The 9,546-nt window shown below is 34.8% G+C and overlaps 1 protein-coding gene across 9 annotated transcripts in view; it reads right to left on the bottom strand.

Moving 5' to 3' along the window:
- ADGRG6 (adhesion G protein-coupled receptor G6) overlaps positions 1-9,546 on the bottom strand; it is a 153,919-nt gene that overhangs the window by 98,433 nt on the left and 45,940 nt on the right. The window lies entirely within an intron of this gene.

Raw genomic sequence — 9,546 nt, 5'->3', positions numbered from 1 at the left:
ATCAAAAATATTTTTTCTCCAACATACATCTTTTTCACAGATACTATTTTATGATGTTTTACAATTATTTTTCTACAAAACTGAAAGTCATGATTCACAAGTGAGCAAGGCAGAAAAAGGTCCTTGGTCACTATATGTCTCATAACAAACAACAGTCAATGAGAAATATATGAACCATGCTGAACTTAAAATGCAGGCCAAAGCTCTTGGCTAAAACATAAAAGAAATGTTCCTGTAGGAAAACCTTAATGCATAGCAACAAACGCAGGGTCGTATCTAGTCATTAGCATTCAAACACAGTAGAGACCCTTTTCACAAAAGAACATGAGCAAAGCAAACCATAAAGGACAGCCTATCTTGTCATGTCTGTTCACTATATTTAAACATTTGCTCACTGCAGAGCTGAAAATTAAGCACCTATAGTTCACATAAGGTCTTTTGGAAGCAAATCTAAGTTTCCATGTGGACTGGCTTCGGAGTTGCTCCTATGCCAACATCTGTACAGCTGTTCTCAGTACATACACCCTCCAAAAACTGGACTAGAAATAGCTCACTGCCCGGCTGGGACTCTGCACAGCATTTCCGTGAAAGACAGCACTGTCCTCTGAAGCACACTATTCAACAATTAGATTCGGGCTGCTGAAGCGAAAAGACAAAGGCCCCACTATATCCTGTGTAGTTCTATCGATGTGCTTCATGATGTCATTTTTAGGTACAGCCTTCCCATTCACAGTCTGATTTACAGGGTTTCTAGGGATGTAGAAACTATGCAAAAAGATGTGCATCGACCTCTTTGGGTACAGTCTTTCCAGAAGTATACAAAAATAAAGACTTCAGTATGAAAACTTCATGTCAAAGTAACTTTTCTATCAAAACCATTAATAAAGGTAAATGTTAATGTTAATGAAACTTTAATGGAAAAAAGTATCCCCACTTGTACCCTACTTGGTACAACATCCAAAGAAAGTAAATGTGCTGCTTCTTTTTGTTGCCTTCAGTAGACTGGAAAAAATTTAAGAAATAAAAATTTTTTTTTTTCTTTTCTTTTTTTTTATATTGTAGTGGTTTTTGCCATACATTGACATGAATCAGCCATGGATTTACACATGTTCCCCTTCCCAATCCCCCCTCCCAAGAAATAAAAATTAAAAAAAGAAAAAGATAATGGCAATGCTCAGTTGATTTGATCCTGGAATTTCGGGGAAGGCTGGAGGGAACACTCTGCACTAGGAATGTTTGATATAAGGTTGTGATTAAGCCATCTTATGATGAGTGCCATCTTGCTAGGTATAACTGGAGTAGCATTATGGCAGATTAAACTATCACATTTTCCTCTCAACCTCCTTTGGTAACTGGGGTAAGGAGATATAGGGAAGTAATACAGGGAAGTAAAATAAAATAGATTTTAGACATAGCTTGGGTGGGAGCCCTTTGCTGTCTGCTTCCTCTTTGATTCTTTGAGTTATATCCAATAAAAATGGAAGTAGAGAGGAAAAAAAAAACCCCAACATATGGCTATCTCTAAGATGACCAACTTATCTTGGATTCATTCTGTAACACTGCTTAATGCCAGTACACAAACTTACAAATTCCCTTCATCCCACAGACAAAGACTTGGGGTTTTCTGCTTGTTTGTTTTGGTTTTAGGGGGGAAGATGAGAAAATCTGAAAATCTTGTGATACACACTCTGAAATTCAAGACTATTTTTCTTGGCAGTCTTCATCTAATTTTATTTGCTTGCTGTATTTGTCAGGTTTTCCTATGGATTAAACAACACGAATTCATAACATGAGCTAGGCTAAAATAAATAAAGAAAGAAAGAATCACAAAGGACAAAGTTCTACATGCACACACATAATATGTTCCCCTTCTGGACACATACAGGATATAGATGCAGACAATTTCCATGAAGTCAGGGAGTGTGGCTACTTGATTCACTGCTAAATATCCAATGCTCACTGTTAGGCATGGCAAAGATTCACCACTCAAATACCCAGAAATTAAGAAACACACACACACATGTACTTCAAAATTACACACCATTAACATATATGCTTTTACATATATGCTTTTACATATATTTTAGATATATGTATTATAAGATAATTAAAAAAAATAATCAGAATCCTTATAGAAAAAAACCCAAGTTGTTTGTTCTTTTCTGGTCATAACAGAAAAACTAGAATTCCATTTTAGGCTGAGATTATATTTGGTTTCACAAAATATGTTTGCTTCACTCTAGAATCAACGACTCAATGGACATGAGTGTGAGTAAACTCTGGGAGTTGGCGATGGACAGGGAGGCCTGGCCTGCTGCAGTCCATGGGGTTGCAAAGAGTCGGGACACGACTGAGCGACTGAACTGAACTGAACTGAATCAATCTATACTTACTTACTCAGCACACAATAAGTCTAAAGCATATGTTGTAAGCATTAAAGAGGAAAATGATTTACTTTGGGAAAAATAAGAAGCCACAGTAGTTGCTGTTCAGTCGCTCAGTCTTGTCTGACTCTTTGTGACCCCGTGGACTGCAGCACGCCATGCCTCCCTATCCATCATCATCCCCTGGAGCTTACTCAAACTCATGGTCCACTGAGTCGGTGATGCCATCCAACCATCTCATCCTCTGTCATCTCCTTCTCCTCCTGCCTTCAATCTTTCCAAGCATCAGGGTCTTTTCCAATGAGTCAACTCTTCGCATGAGGTGGCCAAAGTACTGGAGTTTCAGCTTCAGCATCAGTCCTTCCAATGAACACCCAGGACTGATCTCCTTTAGGATGGACTGGTTGGATTTCCTTGCAGTCCAAGGGACTCTCAGGAGTCTTCTCCAACACCACAGTTCAAAAGCATCAATTCTTTGGCATTCAGCCTTCTTTATGGTCCAACTCTCACATCCATACATGACCACTGGAAAAACCACAGCTTTGACTAGACGGACCTTAGCAGAGCAGTCACAAATTTCCCAAAGTAGGAGAGTCACTTGTACGTAAGGCCAGTTGTTGACATTATACATTTTATCAACTTAAACCACCCAGATCTCTAGTCTCAATAACATTTAGCAGAATCTCACTTTGTGTGGAAAGCTAGGTCACCTACCGCATGCCTCTCATTTTACAGATGTGGAAGCTAAGGCCCAGAGTTACCAACTGACTTGCCAAAAAGAACACTATGAATTAAAATCAAAATGAGAAACATTTCTGTTTCCCAACTATGCTAAATGCAAATATTCTCTAATATGTATATGCCTATGATATATTTAAAGGCAGAAAATAAATTTTAGCATGCCTATAGGACTTCCCTGGTGGCTCAGATGGTGGCCAATGCAGGAGATTCCGGTTCGATTTCTGGGCAGAGAAGATCCCCTAGAGAAGGGAGTGACAACCCACTCCAGTGTTCTTGCCTGGAGAATCCCATGGAGAGAGGAGCCTAGCTGGCTCTAGTCCGTGGGGTCGCAAAGGAGTCGCACACAAAATAATAACTAAACAACAGCAACAATCAAAATATACTGTTGATAAATGAAACCTCCTATATTACCATTAATACTTCAAGTAATTTTTAGGAAACTTTTTCTTCTTTTTCTATGAAGTCTAAATATCTCAAAAGAAAATCTTATGTTCAAATATTGCTTTGCTCATGATCCATAAATATTTTTTCAAGCAAAGAGAGCAAGTTATTTAGTCACAAAGTATACTTTGTATTCACACTGAGGTAACAGATGCTTTCAAATGATGTTGGGAATGAAGAGAGAAGTAAATTAGAAAAGGATATTTTTCATTATCCTATTTTTACCAACCCAAAGATACACACTGTTCCCACTGAAAAAACGACCTATCTTTCGCCTATATCTAAATTTTCCTTTTGATGTTTTAACATTTGATGCAGAGTCCAATCATAAGACGGCTCAGTTGATCAAAGACGGATTGTCATATTCCCTTTGATGCATCCTCAAGAGGGCTTAACAAACACCATTTTAAAAATATACTGTACCAGAACATAAACCTATCACTCATGTTTGTTTTTTATTGAATTTCTGGTAACCGAGTGGTGTGATGATTCTCAAAACCTGAATTCCACCACTCCATTACCATGTAGCTAATGGGTTCAGAAAAATCCAACCACAAAAACATAATCACAGTAGTTCTCTGTAAAGTGGTACCTGAAACCTCATTGATTACGACACTTAAAATATTCCCTGTGAAGGTCAAATTCAAAACATATTTATGAAAAATAAACCTTTATGTTTAGATTTTAAATCTGTTGGCCAGGATAAACATGGTAGTTTGGTCCAAAATATAAAAAACGAACATAGAAATCCAGGAGAATATTTAGCTACCTTATCCAAATAAAAACTCTTGTCTGTACTTGAAAGTTATGATGAAGAGCTCCCCAGGAATTTAGAAATCAGATTGGTCTTTAAAGCATTAAACTTTAACTCTTTTGCATTGATACCAACAGACAGAGTCATCTTAGAAAAAGAGAATCTTTCTGAGACCAGTAAGATATGACTGTTATCAAAATGAATGTGGAGAAACAGTTACAATAGATATGGTAAAAGGAAAATCTGAGAACTCAGTGGTAATACCTATCTATGTATTATACTAGGCCAGCAAGAAAATCCTAGAAAATGGCCCAGAGTCCTTGTGCCACTAAGATTAAGACTCTCAAAAAAAAAAAAAAAAAGATTAAGACTCTCATGAAATGGATACACAAAGTTCATTTGTATTGATAGGGTTAAACACTGGATTCATCACAATCTTTTAATTCATACTCAGACCACTTCTGGTTTCTTCTTTAGGTGTGCCATCTACTCTTCTGGCTCCTCTGATAGATATTACTCATTATATATCAAGAAACTGGCTCACTGAGATTTGGTTTCTCAAGTAAAGTGATATCCCCATGACAGCCATGCAAGGAGGGGTAATTTCAAAAATATTTAACAACCATAACAGCTTGGGCTCCAACCAATTAGAGGAGATGTTGGCCAGGAAGGTGGCCATAAAAAACAGTCATCAGGCTTGACTCAGATTTCTGTACTCATTTTTCTTATCCCTTGACTTGTACATAAACTTTCAGTTACTTGTTTTTCTTCCCTCTTTCACTGTGAGATCCATGAGCACAGGGACTTATTTACCACTGTATCCACAAAACCTAGTCTAATTCCTGGTCCTGGTCCCGAAAATAAATAAAAGAATGAATGAATGAAAAAATGAAGGAGTAAGTATTAGTTTGGGAGAATCTACCATTAAGAGATGGATCCACTTTCACAGTGGGCTCAAAATGAAATTGAGCCTCCAAGACTGAGGGATAGCCTAATTCACCAAGGACACCTTCTGGGAGGTCACCAGAGGAAACAGTTTTAGCATCCTTCCTGGAAGCAGACCACTATCTTGACCCAGTCTTTCAGACAACCTGAGGATTCCCCACCCCCACACACACACAACCTACAGTGGGATTATCAACATAAGAAAACTTTACATTCTTTGTCTTCTCAACACAAATCTAAGACATAACAACAGCCAAAACATTTAACGGATTAAGATCCTAAGTCAATTTTGCCACAAATTAAAGTCTGGATAGAAGTTAAAAGTTTGATTACTGAAACAGTCACTTTGACCATGTAATAATTAAGCTTCCCTTTTCAATTTGCTATGCTTTAGTCCAAGACTATTAACCATGTTGCCATTGGGGAAAATGCAATTTTAGTTGATGACATTATCTGATCATAAATTTATGTTTCAACACAAAATAAGTCATCTTAAAGGGGACATTCAGAACATGCAGGGGGTGGGGTGCCAGGATTTATGATATTCTATTTCCTCCCTTTTTGTGGGTCACTAAAAATTCACATATTTAACTGACATGTAAATTAGAAAGACTATTTTGAATTCAAACACAGTTGATCATTATATGAATAAGATTTCTTAACCAAAAAAACAATAGGTTTAATATAGTGCTTTATATGTACAAACCAAAATTTGTTCAGTATTTTCATTGTTTGTAGTATCTTTATAGCTATCAGCCAACAAGTATAAGTAGAACAGTCTTCATCATGGCTATCAAGGATAACAAGATATTTTTTCAAGTTATGTACATTTTCCCCTAGTCTAGTTCCTAACTAAAAACTAAAAAAAATGAAAGGCAACTGCACTTTTATATCAAAAACTCAATGCATCAACAAATCTGTAACATCTATTTCTTTCTCCTTTGCTACTTATTAGGAAATCTCTCAGTCATGCAAAGCTTTTACTAAAAAATGAATATTTCTGCAGTATTTTACAATCTGATTGTTGAATGAGTCATACTTCTGATATTTATTGGGGCTGACTTGACTCTCAATTCTCCTAATCTCTGATTCCACCTTTCTGCCTTTCTCTAGCCACTTTACCTGGAACTATTTGAAGTTGAAGTAGAATCAATTCATTTCCTAATAGCTTCATCATTTAAAGAGATCTTCAAGTACCATAAGCTCATCAATATGTTTTATTGCAAGGACAGCTTGATAACTACAATTCTAGGATCTTACAGAATGTCCATCATAATGTTAGATATGTTCAAAAGTAGCATATGTGTGTGTTTATGTCCTCTCTATCACCTTTCAATTTTAAATCTTATCTACCAACTATTGCCTAAAATAGAATGGAAACAGAGCTTTTAATCTGTAGTTTAAAGGCACCCAGTTACTTCAACAAAAGTTCCTGGAGGAGGCAGTACCTAGTAGTATCAATCATCTAAATAAAATACCATTTAACTAGTTAATGGTAAAATTTTCTAGACTGTCTAGCTTTGGGAATTTCCTTCCTGTGAGAGTCCTTTAAATAATATTCCACACTATTTTCTTTAAACATGTCCAGAACTAAATACCAATTTACATGCATCCAAAGGATAAATCATATTATATCTTTTCTTTCGAGAATGGATATTTTGTATGTACTGTAACCATGACCTAAGATAGTTCCATGTGATGTACTAAAATGCATGTACAACATTCAGACTGTAATCATAAAGCATTTCAAATACTCTTTTACTACTAAGTTATAGTATAAAGAAAAACAGATTATCACATTGTTAGATGGTTTTTCTCAAGTATGTATTTCTTTCACTTGAGCTCACGTAATATTTTTCTTATCACTAATACTTTGGAAACAAAACAATCAATGACTCCATCTAGAAAAGACTTTTTCTCCTCTTTACACAGAGTAATAAATTCAAAATAATAAATCATGTATCAGCATGTAAGCTAGATCTTTCTGATTTCCCTATGAATGCCCTTTCAAGTCTTCCAACCAAAAAAAAAAAAAAAAAATCCAGTAGGAACTGTAGCTATTTGTTCAACAAAGATATCTTTCATACATTTCATTTAGTATCTAGATAAACTGTAGAAACAGGACTTCAGTGCTGTAAATTTTAAGTACTAGCGAAATACCATATAACAAACTATGGGGTAATATAAATCTTAATGTTTCATTCCAGGAGAATGTAAATTAAGAACTTCCCCATTTTGTTTTCTTTTGCCAGATAATTCACACAAAATGTCTTAAATTTTTGTACCTTATTAAAATAATGAACTGCAAATTTTCACATCTCTGGATCTGGCTAATCTAAAAGTTTGTTGTTTAGTCGCTAAGTCACGTCTGACTCTTTTGCAACCCCATGGACTGTAGCCTGACAGGCTTGTCTGTCATGTGATTTCCCAGGAAAGAATATTGGAGTGGGTTGCATTTTCTTCTCCAGGGGATCTTCCCAACCCAGGGATCGAACCCATGACTTCTGTTTGGCAGAAGGAGGATTCTTTACCACTGAGCCACCAGGAAAGCCCAATCTAAAAGTTATGGATAATTAAATATTATGATGCTTGGAAACTAAATATATTTTTCCAAACCAGATAACTTTCCTTCTCGTCTTCAATGGTAATTAAAATATTAAGACTAATTTCATATTCAAGTTTTAAAATCCATAATTTAGTACTTATACTTTATAGATTTTTTAATAAACTAAAATCTATAAAATGTTTATCTAAAAACTTTATCTTTTTATCTTTCATAGAACAATTTCACTAAACTAGATCATTAGGGAGAAATCATAATTTAAAATAAAGAGCAAAGAAAATCTTATTCGAATATACTGGCTGTACCTCCTCATTTTATTAAGTGATAAATATAATTTGTTTTCTGAATGTTATCTAAAGTAGGATTTAATATTTATTTGCTTAAAGATGGTTCACTAATTCTAGATACTGAATTTTTGAAAGATACTATGTTATTTTCTTACCTCCAAGTCACATAAGTTCTGAAAAATCCCATGGACAGAGGAGCCTGGTAGGCTGCAGTCCACAGGGTCAAAAAGAGTCAGACATGACTTAGAAACTAAACAACAATAAGTTCTTCAGGACTATGAATAATACACAGATGCTTATCAAGGTATCATTAAAATTATTAAATAAAAATACAGAAAAAGCAGGATATTAACTTTATATACAGTAATGTCAAAAAAGTATCTTATTTTCACAGAAAATACAGAGAATACATTTATAGACAAGTTTTTTTTTTTTTTAATCAGTTAATGTTAGTATCAACAGTCCATTCATGTATATCTGGGAACCATGTTGGGGTACATGTACAAGTTGTATAGCATAAGAGTAAATCAGAAGTCAGAATTTCATCTGTATTTGTAGGAGAAATTTCACTTATCTAAATATGTTTGTAAATAAATAAACCTGAATTTTTTCATTACTTTCCTCTTCTAAATAGCGAAATATATATTTACTCTGGGGAAAATGACAATTTACAACAGATGACTATGAATGAAACTGATTTTATTCATTTATCTACCATGTGATTAGTTTTGTTAAGGAATTTTGGTAATTTTTTTAAATTGCTTATACAGTTAGCAAAGTTAAAAAAAAAAAAAATCTGAGAAGAACAATGGAAACAATTTTACTACCAGGTCTGTGGTTTACTAATTTTACCTTGGGGGGAAAAAAAACTGAAATAGTTAATTATGAAAATTTCTTTATGCTTTATTTAGTTGGTAAAGCTTTAATAAGAACACTTTATTTAGATGGTAAAGCTTTAACAAGAAAGCACAAAAAATTGGGAGTTTTATAATAAATATTTTCAAGTTAATGGTAGAGATCATTTCTCCTGAAATTCTTTTTAAAAGACTATATACTGTGTGCCATGAACAATAAAAATTGTTCAATTTCCCCTTGTTTATTCAGAACACTATAATTTCTCATTTTAAATAATGATCACTGTACTATAGCATAAATAAGGACTGGGAAAGCATTACAGAACTGGGTCTCCTCTGGAATTTGACTTTTGGAATAAATCCCTGAGATAAACTTAGTTTCCTAATGTTCTTCCTTTCAATTTCCTTTCAATTTTCTCTTTGCCTCTGGAGAATTTTTTTTCCACTCAGTTATACTCTGTCTCTCTACACTTGTTAACATCTCTCCAAAACTCCTACTACCGGCTTGCCTTCCACTCTAGTTTATCCCCTCTTTGCACAAAGGTCTTTATGGCATCATGCCCTGATGACAAGCTAA

Source organism: Cervus canadensis, chromosome 33 (assembly GCF_019320065.1).
Source record: "Cervus canadensis isolate Bull #8, Minnesota chromosome 33, ASM1932006v1, whole genome shotgun sequence".
Taxonomy (NCBI): Eukaryota; Metazoa; Chordata; class Mammalia; order Artiodactyla; family Cervidae; genus Cervus; species Cervus canadensis.
Note: the sequence above shows the minus strand (reverse complement) of the source record. Positions and strands in the feature narration are given on the sequence as shown.